General features: G+C 38.2%; 1 protein-coding gene across 6 annotated transcripts in view; it reads right to left on the reverse strand.

Moving 5' to 3' along the window:
* Positions 1 to 19,539, reverse strand: part of CTNNA3 (catenin alpha 3) — a 1,692,711-nt gene that overhangs the window by 777,062 nt on the left and 896,110 nt on the right. Inside the window, exon 1 of one of the 6 annotated variants that reach the window (XM_042960556.1) lies at positions 13,275 to 13,311. The exons of the other annotated variants lie outside the window; for them this stretch is intronic. The gene's annotated coding sequence lies outside the window, so the exon portion shown is untranslated. Of the gene's footprint in view, positions 1 to 13,274; positions 13,312 to 19,539 lie in introns of those variants that run through there. 6 annotated transcript variants of the gene reach the window in all.

The following is a 19,539-nucleotide window of genomic DNA, read 5'->3' on the forward strand; positions in this document are numbered from 1 at the left end:
CTAGGAACCACTGGGTAACTTCCCTGGTGACACTGGGCAAAGTTGGGTGCTGAGATAGGAAACTCCAGGTAAACTTTTATTGATATATAATACCATAACTAAGAAGCCCTCCAGGGACTTCTCCATCTTCCTTCCAAAACCCTCAAGATAACAGAGTTTTAGGCCCATAGAGTTGGCCTGAGAACCACAAAGCTAGCAGGGTGCTATGATCTGGGTTCCTCCATCCCCCATGCCCATCTGGATTTTATTTTTCATTTTTATCAGACAATAATAAGTTCCACTGTCTTTTTAAATTAGTCCTGTCTCTGTCAATATTAATCAGCAGGAATCTCACTTTGGTTCTTGTAACTGGTTTACCTCCCATCTTTCCTCTTAATCACTTTGTGTTTTTTTGTTTTTGTTTTTTAGGTTTTGATTCCAAAAGCAACTCAAACCAGAGTCTCTCTAATTTGACAATATTAAGCATTTTGGTACTCTAAGTGTTTTAAATGTTTGTTTTATTTCTGAGAGAGAGAGAGAGAAACAGAGAGAGTACAAGCAAGGAGGGGCAGAAGGAGAGGGGAAAAAGGGAATCTGAGGTGGGCTCTGAGCTGACAGCAGAGAACCCAATATGGGGCTCAAACTCGCAAATCACAAGATCATGACCTGAGCTGAAGTCAGACCCTTAACTAACTGAGTCACCCAGGCAACCTACTCTAAGTGTTTTAAAACATACCATCAGGCAGGACTTTCCACATTCGGTTTTTGTCTTCACTGTGAGTGATACAGATCTTAATTAAGGAACTTAAGGAAAATATCACCCTGCATTGACAGCCCCATTTACAACACTGGGTTGTCCACACTCTATCAGTGGATTGCTATCCTGGCACCACTGTCATTGTATGCCATCACAAAACTGTGCTGGAACCTTGCAGGTCTACCATGGAGTCTCATCCTCATGGTTCTGTCTGGACTCCAGACTCATGGGAATCCAGGGTCTTCTTGATTCCACCTTTGTCCATCTATATTTTATTTTCAAAGTAGTGTCTAAATTATTATTTCAAACCAAGTTACTCCTCCCAGGAAAACCTTTAATGGCATCTCATATCATGCAGGCTTACACCATCTGGACCCTGGTATCTCTCTGTCTTCAACTCCTATTACTCTCCTTCACTCATTCCTTTCCCGGCACACTGGATTCCTTGCTATTTCTTAAACATGCATTACAAACTCTTAATTGCCTTTTTGCTCCAAACTTCTCTCCATTTGCCTTTCTCCTATCCACTTCTTCCTCTTTTATTCCACAACAACCTCCTTCCCTAATCATGGTCCCCTCTAGATTCCCAGCTAAGGTCTCCTCATTACTCCACTCTCCCCTTTGAGGCAAGTGTCTAACCCCTACTCTCAGCTCCAGCCTCCATGGGGCCTTTCTTTAATTGTGTACTTCACAGACAATACTTTAATCGTGTAAGGCATTTATCCTTTATTTGATTTCTCCAATTTGAATACCTACTGAGAACACCTGTTCCACCAAACAACAGATATTTCTAAGAGATCAAACTTTGTGGAGAGCAAGAGTCAAACAGAAGGGGCTGAGAAAAAAAAAGTTATAATTTGGTATTTTTCTCTTTTAACGTATCTAAAATACTGGTCTTAGTACTTAACACTAAGCCCTCCCAGGATGCTCTGCCCTTCACTCCTTACTACATGGAACAGCATTCCTGTGAGCTCAAACCTCGGCTTCTCTAAGTAACAACATTGAGGCCCTACAGAAACATGTATCAACATGTGTTGCCCATTTTCTTAATGTCTTAAAAAAGGGGAAATGTATCTAAAAGACATGAAGGCTTGCATGTTTTGTTGCAATATGGGTTGAAGAAGGACACTCCTTCCTAGTATGGAAACAATAGGAACAATGGAAGCGCTTAGGGAAGAGAAAGAACAAATTAATGATATTGTCAATTCATCCTTTCGAATGACTGCAATATTTTCTTGCATTCAGTATTGTTTTCCAGTCATACAGAGTATCCATTTCTCTTCTCTTTTCTTGTTCTAATTATATGTTTCAGAGATCCCTACAGTAATCACAATAGTTCCACATGGTAACAGCAATATTTTGCAATATTAATTCATATTAATCTCAAATATGTATATATAAAGATCTAGATATTCATGAAGTGTGATATGAAATCTTTATGGAAGCAATTAAATGGATAGTAAACAGTATAACATATAAAGCTATTTAATGATTGGGATACACTTTTGTTTAATTTTTTTAAGTGTTTATTTATTTTTGAGAGAGAAAGAGAGAGAGACAGAGTACAGACAGAGAGGGAGACAACAAATCTGAAGCAGCTCCAGGCTCTGCACTGTCTCATGAACCACGAGAGCACGACCTGAGCTGAAGTTGGACACTGAGCCACCCAGGTGCCGGGAGACACTTTTAAAATTTCAGTTTTATCTAAGTAATTTTAGTGTTGATATGCATTAATTATAATTTGTGCTTTTTGAAAGTTATATTGAAAGAAAAATCTTTTAGAAAGCAAATGAAAAATATTTTTTTTAATTTTACATTTTCTTGAGTATACATATTTGATATATGTTTATTCAAGTACAATAAAATTAGTTTGTTTTTCCCTTTTGATTATCGTTTTATATTTTTTCACAAATATGTACTCACATACCCATAATACTGAACTAGCCTAAATTTTGCACATTTGAATATAATTCTATTTTATATACCAATCCTTTAAATCTTTCTGTCAATAGAACAGAAATTATGTAAAAAAAAATTTAATTAGTAATTTTACTGAAATGAAATAAAAATATTATGGGACTAATATAATAATATGTATGAATCACATCTGTCTACAGGCTTATCAATGAAAATCCTAGAGAAATGTACAATGATAAGCAAATCCAGCCATCTTTAATATATTGCCAAGCTTAAATCATACAAAATATATAGCTTTATTTTAAAAATCTTGTTTTAGGGGGCCTGAGTGGCTCAGTCAGATGAATGCCCAACTCTTGACTTTGACTCAGATCATGATCCCAAGGTCATGGGGTCAGGCCCCAAGTAGGGCTCTGTGCTGAGCATGGAGCCTGCTTAGGATTCTCTCTCTCTCTCTCTCTCTCTCTCTCTCTCTCTCTCTCTCTCCCTCTCTCTCTCTCTCTCTCCCTCTCTCTCTCTTGCTCTCTTGCTCTCACTCTCTCTGCCCCTCTCCCCTGCTTGTGCTTACTCTCTCTCTAAAATTACAAAAAAAAAGTAAAATACTTGTATTAAATATTTTAAAAATTTCTTATGTAAATCTATTTATGTGTGCACATATGTATGTGTTTAGGAGTATAGGTATATGTGTGAAGGTAGAGGGATAGAACACAATTTACTTAAGAGCTAATTAACTTGGTTTATAACATTTATATATTTACATATTTAGACAAATGGAAGAAGGAAGCCTCCATTTATACTTTTTCCAGGTCTATTCAAATATTAAGAGTGAGTTTGTCTCCTTCCCACTGTGAAAGATATTATCATTAAGTTTGACTAAGCCTAAAATAATTTTTAAAAGTATAAAAAGACATACTATATAGAAGGAAAAAAATTGCATAATAGCAGCATCATGAAGCAAAAATGTCCATTCTGACAACTTTATCTTATATTAGAGAAATTAAGTCATTAGATAAGGCAATCTCCAAAAAGATCAATCCTTAACCACACTCAACATGATATAATTGTGAAGATCTGTTGACTATAATAGATGAATTAAATATTAACATATTAACACTATTTACCTCAAACCTGTGTTAATGCAGTGAGTGTATTCTGTACATGAATGAATTTCCCCTATCCTTTGGTTCAGCATACCCAAAGATAGGTAATCCACGGTGCTTTCATGATCTTTATTTAAACTGCACCTTTATATCAGTGACCTGGAATTAAAATGGAAATCTATTCTCTTGCTGTCTCTTCAGATTACAAACCTAGGCTATTTCATACATCCAAAGACAAATAAGGCAGATATAGAGTCGTCCTCAATACCTCTGTCTTCCTTACCTATGCCCTCCAAATTCAGAAACCAAGTCAAGTTACTATTTGCTAAAACTCTTTAATTTAGATCCTATAATAAAATTATCATTCCTGTTTACTGATCTATTGGAATAATCTCCTATCTTACCCACTCTTTGTAGATTTGTCTCCCTGAACTATTCATCATCCATCCTCCTTTTGTTGTGGTTTTAAGAGTATGGTTCCCATATCAGCAGCACAGCTTAACTCAGGAATTTGTTGGAAATGCAAATTCTTGGGTTCCACTCCAGTCCTACTGAGTCAGAAGCTCTGGGGGCGGGGCCGAGCCATCTGTGTTTCAACAAGCCCTTCAAGTGATTATCATGCAGGCTAAAACTTGAAAACCAAGGTTCAAAAAGTGGTATTTTTAAACGGCAAAAACAATCATGTCAGGTGCCTGCCTGAAACTCCTGTAATGATTCCCTACCATATACAGCATAAAGTCCAAGCTCTTAGGAAAATGTATAATGCCCTTTCTGTTCTGTTTTTTCAGCCCTTTTCTTTCCATTTCCTCCCTCCCACCCAGTGTTTTAGTCATATGAACATTTTAAAATAGTCTAAACACACACCCTGATTTTTATGCTTTTTCCTAGTGCACCTCTTCCCACACACAATTTATCCACCTGGAGGAGTTCTATTCATCTTTCCAGATCCAGCTCAAATGTCCCCTTTTGTAGAATGATGTCTGAGGGCTAATTTCAATAATTCAGTTACAGTCTATTCCAAGTTTCCCTGGCCCACCTACATAATTTCCCTGAATTAACATTTTTAGACATCAACCTCCTAAGAATGAAATGAAGTATGTTTACTGGGTGCAAGGAGGTATAGATAGAGATAAAAATGCTTCTTATGCTACCATCCATTCTCCTACCCCTGGTTCCAAGGTAAAAGATTGCCATCTACCTCTAGGAATATCTGTGGCTCCTTGAGGATACTAATGGCTTCTCCCAGTCATTGGCTCAATGGTTTAGCAGTGAACCTACCCCTATATTTGCAGAATCCAAGACAAGAGTACAAATGGGGGCCAACATACAACATGTCTAAATATTTGTTATAGGTAAAACTAAGAACTTCAATAAAATACATTCCATCATTATGGTACCTTTAAATTTTTAATTTCTTAATGATAAATCAAAACCAATGATTTTTTAGATGACTGAAAGCTGGAAAAACATCAAAGACACTAAATTTAATATTACATATGTCTACCTGGGTGACCTCTTAATGAGCTGGCAATGTTTATATGAGTAATAAAATAAAACAAGCAATTCATAAGCTTCTATATGCATCCCTTAAAATTTATATTTCTTGTCTTTATTTTATCAAAATTATTATGTTGTTATAATTGAGGGTTTTTTTTTAATTAATTTGTATATTGTTTACAGTGATGACAGTGATTAAAATGTCTTAAAATAAGGGGCGCCTGGGTGGCTCAGTCGGTTGAGCGTCCGACTTCGGCTCAGGTCACAATCTCGCGGTCCGTGAGTTTGAGCCCCGCATCGGGCTCTGGGCTGATGGCTCGGAGCCTGTTGCCTGCTTCTGATTCTGTGTCTCCCTCTCTCTCTGCCCCTCCCCCGTTCATGCTCTGTCTCTCTCTGTCTCAAAAATAAATAAACGTTAAAAAAAATTAAAAAAAAAATAAAATGTCTTAAAATAAAATGAAATTTTATTTCAATGGTAGAAAGTATATTTTATCAATATTAAAATAATTTAACACCAAAAGAAAATTATTTTGTTTCAAAATTCTTTTTTCTTCAGTATTCAAAATTATTCAAGTTATAAAGTAACAAGTATATAATAAATATCAAATTTTAATTTCAGAATGTCTTATTGAAGCTGATATTTTCTCATTTATTTTTAAGTTTCATTTAACATTGCTTACCATCTACTTGCTAATATAAAGAACTGACAGCACAGTTCACACATGTTTTCTCTAGTTCTATATATATACAAATTCAAGAGAAATATGACCAGTTTAATAATACAATATAGACCACAGTCACTATGTGAAAATATCATAACAACTCATATGTACTTTCAAATCCACCAATGAAACATGGGAAGAAACAAGAAAATTGATGCTCAGCTCTACTCAGGAAAATGATTCTTGGCTATGTGAGGATTTAGAACATTTATCCCAATAGGAAGAATTTCAAAAGTTAATTTATTAGGGCACCTGGGTGGCTCAGTCAATTGAGCTTCCAACTTCAGTTCAGGTCGTGATCTCATGGTGCATGAGTTCAAGCCCCACATTGGCTTGCTGCTGTCAGCACAGAGCCACTTAGGATCCTGTCTCCCTCTCTCTCTGCTCCTCCCCCTTCTCTCTTTCTCTTTCTCAAAAAAATAAATCAATAAATGTTTAAAAAAATGAGAAGTTAATTTATTTATTGTTTTTCTTACACTGTTCAAATTCCCCTTTTTGTCACTCCATACTTCAAAGCAAAATGTTGGTCTCCAACAGATGCCAAAAGCAGCTAACTCTGAACTTTTCATGGCCTTTGAGCTCTGTTGTCTCCTGCTTCTCTGATGTAGGAAGTGATGTGGAGTACATTTTCTTGGAGCCTGAATCATATGTTGATTATGAGAGTGGATATTTAGGGGTAGAGGTTGCACTAATCCAGTTATGAAGTCCAGATGCATATAAGTGATAGACTCGTTTATATTTGTGTGTTTGTGATATGTGGGCACACTAATGCATGGGGCACAGGAAAGAGACTCTCCTTGAGTCTGAGGGTGATACTATTTCCTTGGGTCTAAGTCAAGTGTTTGGTGTCCTTATCCTAGCCAGAATCAGAGAAGTAGGTTTGAGGTTTAAGGTGTTATCCTAAGGAAATAATCCCAGTAATCAAGGAGTTAAATTTTTTATACATTTGCAATGCCTCACTCAACTTCACTCCATCAGAGAGAAAAAAAAAAAGTTTTATCTTCTACTTGCCATCCTCTCACCCCACCCCCATCCCAAAAGACTTATATCAAAAGAGGAAGTCTCATTTTTAGCTTAATTCTCTTCTAAGTGGACATTGATAAGAAATATCTGGTTATATTCTAAGAGATTTATATTTAATGTTTTATGTTTAATATATTCAATAAATATGTTCATGATGAATAAAACAAGCATATTTTTATGATTGAGTTCCTTGGTACAAGTATCACTGGATTCTTTGTGTTTGAGCCAAGACATATTCACTGAGCATCAACATTACATTACTTTGGTATCTGTGTGGCCCTAGATGTGAAGAGAAGAAAAATAGAAATTTTCAGGGGAATATTTTCACACACAGGCAGTGTGATGGCTAATTTCATATATCAACTTGCCTATGCCATTTTGCCCAGTTGCTTGGTCAAACAATCATCTAGATGTTGCTGTGAAAGTATTTTTTCTGCAGGTGTGACTAATATTAACAATCAGTTGACTTTAAATAAAGGAGCTGTGCTCAATAATGTGAGTAGGTGCATCCCATCATTTGGAGACCTTATGAGCATAAAACAGGTTTCCTGGAAAAGAAGCAATCCTGCCTGATTCCACCCAGCCAGCCTCCCCTACAAAATTCAGGGTTAAGACTGCAACGTCAACTCTTGTCTGGATTTATAATCAGTGTGCCCTATAGATATTACAGACTTGCCATCCCCTAGAACTGCATAAGCAAATTCCTTGTAGAGAACCCTGACTGATACAAGCAGATGTTTCCATCTTGTTTTATCCCAATCCCCAAAGTGAGATAATCACCAAGACAATGTAAACATAATATGTACTATATGTCTTCTCCCTGTACCTTCCCATAGTGCATTGTACAAACCCTGTTTAGAATTTATGGCATATTATTGTAATAACAGATTTAAAATTCTGACTTCTATTCTAGACTGTGAGTACCTTATGCACAGAGGCTGTTATTCATTATTATATTCCCTGAGGCTAGAAATTGCCAGCCACTTAATAAATGCTCAATAAATGCCTGCCAAATGTTAGAGGAGCAAAATTAACACATTAGCTAGATGGGCACACATGTGATAGAAGATAGGGATAAAGGTTGGTGGAAGAGCAAGGAGCAAGAAAGAAAGAATGGGAAGGAAAGATACAATCTCCCTGGAGCTAAGACGCCACATGAGATGGTACTCATCCAGCCTTCCCGAGCTCCCAGCACAGCCTTAATCACCTCTCTCACAGCGATTTTGATAGCTCTGGCTAAGGAACTTGGTACCTGCAAGCAATTAACTTTAATAAGCCAGCAGGTGATTTCCTTAAAAGAATGCTGACGAGTCCATTTGCTGACAGCAGCTCTAGATTCTCTGGTTACTCAGCCATGGCTTCTACCTCTGCCCTTATGAACCCAGTTGCAGTTGTGAGTAATGACTGAAAAGGTAGCCAGAGTGTGATTTTTTTTAACAGTGAAACTAGTAATCAGCTTTATGGCATGATCATATATTATAAATAGTACCAAAAAGTCTTTTCAAGTTATGAATAACAGCAAAAGCCAACAAAGTGGTGACAGCTCACATTGGCACAGCACTTTATAGTTTCCATAAATGTTTATTAATAATAATGGAGTAATATAAAAGTGCTTTTGCCTGTATTAACCTGTGTGTGTGTGTGTGTGTGTGTGTGTGTGTGTGGACATATATGTACATACATAGTTGTTATTCTCTGTACCTGTCATTCCCTTACCTAAGGCAGAATCCTGGGAATGATTCTCAATGCCTTTTTCCCCATGAATCAATACTCCCTAAAGGTTGCAATTTGCCTTATTGTACTATTTTATTTACTTATTTTATTTAAGTTTGTTTATTTATTTTTGAGAGACAGAGAGACAGACAGAGAGAGAGGATCCCAAGCAGGCTCCACACTGTCAGTGCAGAGTCCATCACAGGGCTCAAACTCATGAACTGAGAGATCATGACCTTAGCTGAAATCAAAAGACCTTTAACCAAATGAGCCACCCAGGTGCCCCTACTTGTTTATTTAAAATTTTATGTTTATTTATTTTTGAGAGAGAGAGACAGAGCATGCAGGGGTGGGGTACAGAGAGAAAGAGAGAGAGAGAGAGAGAGAGAGAGAGAGAGAGAGAGAGAGAGAATCCGAACCAGGCTCCAGGCTCTGAGCTGTCAGCACAAAGCCCACGGCTAGCTCGAACCCACAAACTGTGAGATCATGACCTGAGTTGAAGTCGGATGCTTAAGCCACTGGGTCCCCAGGTGTCCACTTCTTGTTTATTTTAAATGCAGTGTCAGTCTAATGGATCTCTCTGGTGTTGGTTTCAGGCATCACCTATTCTACATGACTAGTTGTGTCCTCTTTCCAAAATGCAAATATTATTCCATTTTCATGTTCAAAATTTTCAATAGTTCCCCATTGCTCATTGAACATAGTGGATTCAATTCTTACTCAGAGTTAAGTTTTAAAGAAAAAATGTAAAAATCACATTTTACTCAAAATTAACACTGAATATGCCTTAAGTGGCCCTATAAGTACAGTATATCCCCCATTATACATAAAGCCTCTATAATAATATAGGTGTTTGTGTGCACAGAAATTTATAGTCTGTAATAAAGAGAATGTAATCTTCACGAGGGCAGAGATTTTCATTTGTTTTGTTCACTGGGGCATCCGGAGAGCCTTAAATAGGGCTTGTCATATAGTGAGTGATCAATAAATACTTGTTGAATGAATAGGGAAAATCATTTAAAATATTATTTAAATTATTCTGTCTCTCCATCTCTCAGGTAACACATGTACCAGTGAAGTAACATAAATTAAGCCTGTGGAAGGTATTACATCACTAAATTTACATTTCTTTATACTACATACAGCCTTTCATGATATGTGCTATCAGTCCTGCTCAGGATTTAATGCTTCAGTATACCAAATCAGTCAGTGTTCTCTAAGCATGCTGTGCTCTCACCTACATCTATCACCTAAATTCTCACTTTCATCTCTCAAGCCAATTTAAATGTCCTGTACTCTCAAAAAACTTTACTTTCATTAAATATTTAAAATGAATTGCACTTTCACTATTTTCTTATGGGTCTTTTTGATCACATTCTAGGGTTTTTGAGTGTAAAAATCTACTTATCTTTATTAGTTATTTCCATAGCACAGTGCCTGGCATATTGATAGGTATATATGGAATGTCAGTCTTATATCAAGTGTATATCCACCTGTCACTTGATCTCTTTATCTGCTGTACTTCGTCTGATCCCTTACTCATGCTGAATGTTCCTTCTAATTCCATTATGGTCAAGTATGTTACCTTACGTAGGTCGTATAGCTTTCTGACCCTGAGTTATCATCTGATAATGCCTGTATTGCTCTTTAGAAGCAAAACATATACTCAAAGTATTTAATAAAAAAATTAATGAGCAAATAATCTTAGTATCAAAGTCAGATTGCAGTAAGCACTTTTTGGTCTACTGTTCATGCCACTGTGTAGCAGCTTCAGCACATGGGACATCCATAGCACCACCTCAGGAAAATGTCAACTTTCAGAAACATTGCAAAGAGACCAGGGTGATGAGCAATTAGATGATCTTGAAGAATATCTGTAGAAGCAGAGCCTGGTGATACTCATATGAGATTTATGGGCAAGAAACTGATGTGAAGAGGTCAGATGCACATATTTTGAATCTTGTTTCCTGTGCAAATGTGTGCCTTCCAGGGGGCTTCTTGAGGTGAGTGGAAGGGGGTGGTGTTGCTATGGGACAGTGGGGGTGTGTTCTTTGGCCTCACCATAGCAGATGAGCACTAGTGTAATTAGATAGTAATCTTTAGATGCTTGCATTTCAACTCACTTCCAGGTAGGAATGTGAGTACAGGCATTTAGAAAGCTGTTTCATGGTGAGGGCCAAAGGAACAGGTGAAAGCAGAGGGTGGAAGACAAAGGAATCATTTCCTGGTGGTTAAGTAGTTGCAAACATACACGCGTACATATAAGTACGCATACATATAGATAAAAACAAAAAGCTCAATGAAGAACACTCCTTCCCAAGCATTCATTAAGCGTGTACTCTGATTTAGAAAGGGTCATCATGTTAGTAAATGCACTGGAAAGACCTCTCTCCTCATCCCACCTTCAATTAAAAAGAAGAAGAGAGGGGCGCCTGGGTGGCTCAGTCGGTTAAGCATCCGACTTCGGCTCAGGTCACGATCTCACTGTTCGTGAGTTGGAGCCCCGCGTCGGGCTCTGTGCTGACCGCTCAGAGCCTGGAGCCCGTTTCAGATTCTGTGTCTCCCTCTCTCTCTGACCCTCCCCCGTTCATGCTCTGTCTCTCCCTGTCTCATAAATAAAAAAAATAAAAAGAAAAAAAAATAAAAAGAAAAAGAAGGAGAGAGTAAGAGGGAAAAATGAGCTTCTCTCTCTCTCACTCCCAAAAATAAATAAACATTAAAAAATGAGCTCCTCAGTATTAGGATTTCTTGGCAATGGAGATAAGTTGAGGGGCTCTTCTGGAAGTGAGAAGGTAGTCATCTCTTATGTCTCGCTCCCTCTCTTCCTCCTGCCACTCATTCCTATATTTGGTTGGCTCCCACAGCCTGCAGTGTAAACAGTTGGAAAGCAAAGCAAAACTTGAGCTTTGGAAGAACAGGGACCTGCCATCCTTCCACCGGCAGTACGATGGCAGGACTGCGGCTGTGTAGACTGGGCTGGCCTCATAGGCACAAGTGTGCTTCAGGCTGCCTTTAGCATAATGTGGCCCTCCAATCCTTCATGTGACTAAGGAAAACTGAAGGAAGAGAGGCAAAGATCTTCTCTAGACAAGTCTGATATCCCAGATTCTCAGTGTGGGGTTGACCCGAACTTACGTTAAATGGCTTGCTTACTCCAGCACCCACCTAACTGGGCTAATTTGAGGAAGTGAAAATTAGCCTGGGGCCAGGCCCATGGAGATTTTTATTTAACCGGTCTGAGTCCCACAGACTTTTTTAACTGCTCCCAGGTTAGTCAAATGTACAAACAGGATAAAAAAACACTGGATTTTGGAGCCAGCATGACAGCTGGAATATTTTAGGCATCTGGCCTCCCAAAAGAGTCAGACTATTAGCTTTCCTGGTGGAAAGAAAGCTCAGTGGGTGACATGCATTTTCTAGAAGATGATTTACATACTTGGTTTATGAGGGGGGGGGCAATCTGATTACAAAATGTGATAAATCTCTAGAGCAAAGGTTTTTAAGATATGCACCCCAGAGGTTGTGTAAGATGACCCATGAAGATATGGAAGAAAATAACTGTATTTATTTATATTTTCTTCTCATTAATGTTTTCCCTCTGTGTATGCTTTAAAATATGCATGATTTTTTAGCATAATAGTATATATACAATTTATAAATTAAAAAAACAAATATTAGGGGGATATCCTTAACAATAGTTTATTGATAGGCACAAAAGATTTAAAATGTTTATAAACCAGTGTTCTAACAAGAGACCCTGATTCCTTATTGCATGTTCTGCTGAGAAAGCTGTGATAATTGGTCAAGTTCACAGAGGAACTAGAGGTTCCCACCAGACAGGTGCCTGGTAAAACTAATTAGTATCCTGGATTGCCATATATTCAAACCAAACAAAAACAAAACAAACAAACAAAAAAAACCCAGAAGAGGGCATTTCCCTCTGCTGGGGTATGATGGTGAGACCATGAAAACAGAAGGTGGAAACAGCAAGAGGGCCTCTTCATCACTATTGCTAACAATGATAGCAACAAAAGAAATACTACTATTTATTGAATCCCTGGTAAGGATTGCGTGAGCTAGTCCTTTTCTGGCATTACCATTAATCCTCACAATGAAGAGAAAAGCTCCAAGACAATATATGTTGCGATAGGGATACCTGACTCCAAAGCCAGTATTCTTGACACTATGTCATGCTGTCTCAAGAGAACAGATCACGACTGACACTGAGAAACAGTGAGAGCCAGACACATATTAGAATACTTCAGGACATTATAATCCAACCAGGTTATATTTATCAGTTATTTTTTTCTTTTAATTAAAATCCTAAACTATGGCCAATGTCTTTGTAAGTAGGGAATTGGTGCTGGCTTCTTAGGCCATCAAATAGAGAGACTACATTTACCTTAACTTTAAGTAAGACATCCAAGTTAAGAGAAGTGTGGCACCTACTAGGATACTCAGACCCTGTAGCCAAATGTAATTTTTTTCCATTACAAAGAAAAGCCGGGTTTATCAATACCCTCTCCTAAACATGTACACATCTTTAACACTTTCAAGTGCACTCACCACTTGGGTTCACCCTTTCCAGGGACCCTCCATCCAAGCTTGTCATTCTAAAGGCTCTGATAGCAATGGCAAACTTCTAAGGGCACTTCTCTAGGACTATCTTCACTTTAAGCCTTTACTCATAAACACAACTGTGAACTTGAAAGGAATTTTAAGTGTCAGCTGAGTAATAAGGGTCATATCTGTACTGAGAGAAAAGTGTAGCTGTTGAACAGATACAGACTTGGCATCAATGTCCCTGTTCAGGTTTGAGGGCTGTGGGACCCAACCAAGGTCAATGTCCCTTCTGTCCAATTATGGTGTAAGAATGGGTGGTTTCTGAAGTCTTTTCTGCTCTAACATTCTAGGTCCTTAGCCACTCCCTTTGATTTTCACAGACTTCCTCTTTGTTCTGCTCCTGTCTAGCAAGAAAGAATAAAGGAAAGGGAGAGGAGGTCATACAAAGGAGCTGACTGAACAGACCATTACTTCATAATGATTTGGATATCAAGTCAGCTGTTTCTTTTTCTTTTTCTTTTTCTTTCTTTTTTTCTTCAGAGTGTAAGATACACAGCACTTGTGTTTGGAGACATTTTCTCATTTCATTTTTTGAAAAAATTTTGAAGGATTAATGACCATTAGGAAGATGTTGCCATTTTTTACTTTTTGTTGTTGCTTAAATTCCATGCATCCCCCAGCCAAAGACCCTGAGATCTTGCTCTTGGAGCAACAATAGGTGACTCTTCAAGAAAAAAACACAGTCAGTCAAGAAAAGTTTCCTGTCTGAGGATGTGCATCAGCTGGAGAGATTTGGGCTTACCTCCTTTGCTCAAACCTACAGAGAAGTCTTTGCAGCTCTTTCTACTCTCAAAATGGAATATTTGTGTATATCTCTCCAGAGTTCCACATTTCCAAGCCGCATGTGAACATTTCAATTTATCTTTGCAATATCAATCGTCCCATGACATAGAAAGAAATTAGATGAGAAGCAGACTTCATGCGGGAAAGTTGGTTTGTCAAGTTAACACACAGTGAGCATCTGATGTTTTTCCTTTCTCAGTTAAAAAAAATAAAAATAAAAAAAACTTTTGTGAGCAGCATGTTTTTTAAACCAACAAAACCTTTGCCTAAGCTTATCAGAACTTCCTGTTCCCTTCAGTACCACCACTGCCTTCATTCTCCTTCTCAGCCCCCATCTCATCTGATTTCAACCCCTTCCCAGCTGCCCTCCCTCCCTAGAGTCCTGTTAAAGTGGTTTTAGTGGTGCACTCTACTGCATGCCCAGGCCCACTGCAGGCTCCTAGTTGATCCTCACAGGTTCAGCAAGCATCCCGACAGGCTTAGCTACAGTATCAGGAGGACTTGGAATTAAGTTGTGTCTCAACTACATCTGGGATTTGCAGTGCCAGCAACAAGCCTTGAGTTTCCATGGAGCCCTGGAGGTACACCATACTGGAACTTGGCTGTATGTTGGTCCAGGTTTCAGGCCTTTCTGCCTTGTTCCCTGTTCTGTTATCTGCCTAGTGACTCTCCTCCTAACCCAGTTTCTTCCCAGAATTGGGGACTGCATTTAACCCGGTCCCTCTTGTCTTGGTTCTTACATTTTTTTTCTGGTTCTTGTTTCCTCTCAGACCCCAGAGATGGAGGGAGAGAATCTGTTCCCTATATTCCAGATCATTGTTTGGAGGTCCTCGCGCTAAGGGACAAGTCTCATAAAACTGTCTCATCTCTTCCCCATTTCCTGCCTGGAATCTGGTGCTGCCTTACCACCAGACTGTACCATAGGATAAAGACTAGTTTTCCCTTTGAACACAATGTCTCAACTTCTTGCCATAGCCAGACTCTGCAACTGCATTAGGTTTCCTTATCTGAGGCAAGGACCTATTTCCAATATGCTTTGAGGGTGAGTCCACTGTCTTTGAGAAAACCTTTTTGCTATTCCCTCCATTCTGCTGAAAAGACAGTTCTGTGTGAATTTGAATCAGTAATAAACTGCTGCTCAAGTATTACTTTTTCATTAAGTATAGTAGTATCAGTCTTCTAGGCTAGAAGCAGCACACTGGTAGTCTGACAGTAGTAAGAGTACTAGTCTAGACTGGTAGTCTACCAAAATGTTTCTTTAGTAAATGAATTTGTATTCCTTATATACCTAAAGAGCCATAGGCTCCACCATTCTCTACTGCCTTGTACCTCACTTTTTCATGGAGGGTATTCTTATCCACTTAGCCTCTAAAGGCATTTAATTTTTTTTAATTAAGTATTTTAATTCCAGTATAGTTAATATACAGTGTTATATTAGTTGCAGGTATATGTTACAGTGATTCAACAATTCTATACATTACTCAGTGCTCATCCAGATACGTGTACTCTTAATCCCCATCACCTGTTTTGCGCATCCCTCTATCCACCTCCCCTCTGGTAGCCATCAGTTTGTTTTCTATAGTTAAGAAAGGGTCTATTTCTTGGTTTGTCTCTCTCTCTCTCTGTTTCTTTGCTCATTTGTTTTTTGTTTCTTAAATTCCACATACGAGTGAAATCATATGGTATTTGTCTTCCTCTGACTGGCATATTTTGCTTAGTATTATACTCCCTAGCTCCATCCATGTCATTGCAAATGGAAAGATTTCATTCTTTTTCTGGCTGAATAATATTCCATTCTATATATACCACCTTTTCTTTATTCATCTATTGAAGGACATTAGGGCTGCTTCCATATTTGGCTATAAATAATGCTGCTGTAAACATTGGGGTGCATGTATCCCTTTGAATTAGTATTTTTGTATTCTTTGGGTAAATACCCAACAGTGAAATTGCTGGATCATAGGGTAGTTCCATTTTTAACTTTTTAAGGAACCTCCAAACTGTTTTCCACTGCAGCTGCACCAGTTTGTACTCCCACCAACAGTGCACAAGGATTCTTATTTCTCAACATCCTCTCCAAAACTTGTTTCTTGTGTTTTTGATTTTACTAAAGGCATTTGAATTTTTAATCCTTTTTGTAGGCCTTGTTTTGTAGGCCTCAGGACCACTGCGCTACTACAACTTCCATTTTTCCTTTCACTTCTATTTTCATATTCCAATGTAGCTAAGCTAATTTTCACCAGGTTCTATGTCACTCTTGGTGGAGTTAGTGAGGACACCCATGCTGCCCTTTTATACATGACTAGAGCTACATCTGAAGAGGAGACACTTGAGCTATTTTTTCTTTTAATTAAGGTCCTAAATTATGGCGAATGTCTTTGCAAATAGGGGATTGGTGCTAGCTCTCTGCTCACAGTCAATTCCCTTCATTCCTCACTCTATGGCCTAAATCCTCATCACCCAGACTGCCTGAGGAACCCTCATGATTAATCCCATAAAGCTCTTTGTCCCTGTTTATTTTAGCCACCATGGGAATCCCAGTACTCATTAGGACATACAGATTCTCTAATCTGAGCCAATCAAACCCCTCCTTAACCTCTCACAACCCTTCTGGAAATAATCAGCAAAATCTTCTGAACACTCCCTTCAACTTTTGGCTCTCATACCTGATTTTCCCTTAGAGGAATCTCCTACAAACCTCTCAAAGAGTGCCTATTTTCTTTTCCAAACCCTTCTGCTATTGGCCTATAGATAGTTGGGTTATATTACCTTCTTGTCACTTCCTAGATACTTTTCCCTCTCCTCCAACTCCCCCAAAATTTTGAATCTTGAGCCATCAGACTTCATTGCAACTACTTCTACCTCTCACACTCCTCTAATGCTTTCTTCTCCCTCTAGACATGAGCCCCATGAGAGAAGGGACTGGACCTGATTTGTTAACTGCTGATTTTACACACCTTAGGTAATTGCCTAAAATATAATAGATGATCAGTCAATATTTTTTGAATGAGTAAATGAATGAGATCCACCTAGTGTACGTTTCTTCCTTACCCTGATCTCCTAAGTCAATATCCTCTTGTGTCAAAGGTACCAGTCTAGTCACCAAAGCTGGTGACATTACCTCTTTGTTCCCAGAATCCTCAAATACTGCTCAGGACCCACGTCATTCCTTGATCTTACAGTCACTCATTTGTTACAATTGCCTATCTATTATCTTGAAACTAGCTCCTTCAGTGTCTGAATCCCTGGTTCTTCCATCTCTAATTGTTCCTTTTCCTCCCCGTTTTGGATCTTTTACCTCCAGCTAAATGTTTTCCGTGTTTTGTCCTCAGATGTTTCTTTTTTTATCTTTTCATTCTCTTTTTTGGGTGACAACATCGATTCCCATGAATGAAACATAAATCTGTGTTTTTAGCCCCACCCTTTATTATATGTCCCAATCCCTCATGTTTATCTCTTCGAGAGATATCTATACAGATATCACACTAATATTTCAGCTTGAACTTGTTTAAATGAAACTTAACCATCTTGTTCCTTGTTCCGTCACCTGTTTCTCTATATGAGAATGAAATCATGATAGTCCTAGTCACCCATACCCACTTAGTTATGTAATCTTGTCCCTACTACCCATAAGTCTCTGATGTTAATTTCTTCTTTCCACTCTACAATCATTCTTAACTGGGGCATTCTTTACCTCTCAAATGAGTACTCTAGTACTCCATCCCTTTATCTTGAGAAAACAATGGTTTCTCTAGAGCACTTCCTTGATTTTGTCACTTCCCTGCTCAAAAGCCTCATAAGGGCCACATTACATGTAAAAACATTCCAAATTCTTTGGAAAGGCCCCCATGGTTTAGCTAAAATATAAATTTCTAAAATTCTTTCTCACTCATTTTTTTTTTCACATTTACTTTATTCTTCAGTTAAAGTGAACTCCCTACTATTCCCAATTTGGGCTCATATTTTCTCCTTTTCCACTGCTGCTTTTATGGCTTATTTATTTGTTTGTTTTACAGTTAGCATTCTCCTCCACCACTCTACCCAATGCCCCATCTTTCTAAACCCTACAATCCTCTACAAATGGAAGCAATAGCATTACAGCTAATGCTTCAAATTATACCCTTGTGCACAAGTACTGGACTAGAGCACTTTGCCTTACAGCCACAGGGCACAATTAGGAAGGACTAAGTTCATCAAAAACATCATACATGCTACTTCACTGCACAGGACTTTCTATAACCGTCGTACTTACTTGTTCTTGATAAAAAACAAATCCCAGCAGGGACTAGAATTGTGACCCTGATTGTGAATAATGGCATGCATGCAGTGCCCTGCAATGGCTACCAGAAAACAACAGTGTGAGTTAATAGCCTGTGTTGTCTCTTAACTGCCCATTGCCAGCAATAGGTTTTGCTCTATATAGTCTAGATTCCCAGTTTCAAGGGTCTTCACTTCTATCAGACAGAAGTGCTGTAATGAGAACAAGCCAAGAAGGGAATGATGTAGGCAACAAGCCAAAAAACAAGTGTTACAACAGCCTAGTCAGGGAAGCAGAGGAACAAATAATTGAAATTAGGGGAAAAAAACCCTAGATTTTCAGAGGCAAGTGCAGTCTCATAAATCAGACTTGAAAATTTAATTTGAGGGCTTTTCTCCTCCTTTTTTTCCCCCCTTCCTGGAGTTGTGCTGCAGGCCTGAACAGAGGAAGTGGAATGTAATTAATCGATGTGAATCGGCTTCATTAATGGATTGCTACTCCCTCTGTTTCCTCTAGTCAAGAAGCGTTTCTAGACGTGCTCTTTGGCAACAATGCTACACACAGTCTGGATCCATGGCAGGAGAAGAAACACTGAAATACTTGCATGAAGAGAGCACATGTTTGCTATTGACTGATGAAGAAATTTAGTTATTTAGTTCATTAACTGTTCTGCCTACAAATACTACTCATGCTTTTTAATCAATTAACACATGTCCAATCAGGCCTGATTTCTTGCATCCATTATATATTGAGATATCACAGCAAAACAGTGAGATGTGAAGTTCCCTTTGCAGTTCACAAAGGGTCTTAAGACCCCTAGAAAACACACAATGATATGCATTTCTATACCCACAGCAAATACACCATTAATCTGCACTAATAAAGGGAACAGCAGGCTAATCATAGCTCATTTATATTTGGCTTTGGAATGTGTTATGTGGTTGGCAGAAGATTTACCTTACTAATTATGTCTTACTTAAATTAATAATACAGTTAATTTGCATTCCCTTAGCACACAACAGTTGACAGTGAAAAGAAATATGCTAAGTGATGAGGGGAAATCATCTTCTCTGATAGTGTGTGTATATGTGTGTTGATATTGTACATATATTTAGAATAAAAATCTTCAACATAGGAGGCAAGAAGAGTTAAAATTATGTATGAAAA

The sequence above is a fragment of the Panthera tigris genome, chromosome D2, assembly GCF_018350195.1.
Source record: "Panthera tigris isolate Pti1 chromosome D2, P.tigris_Pti1_mat1.1, whole genome shotgun sequence".
NCBI lineage: Eukaryota > Metazoa > Chordata > Mammalia > Carnivora > Felidae > Panthera > Panthera tigris.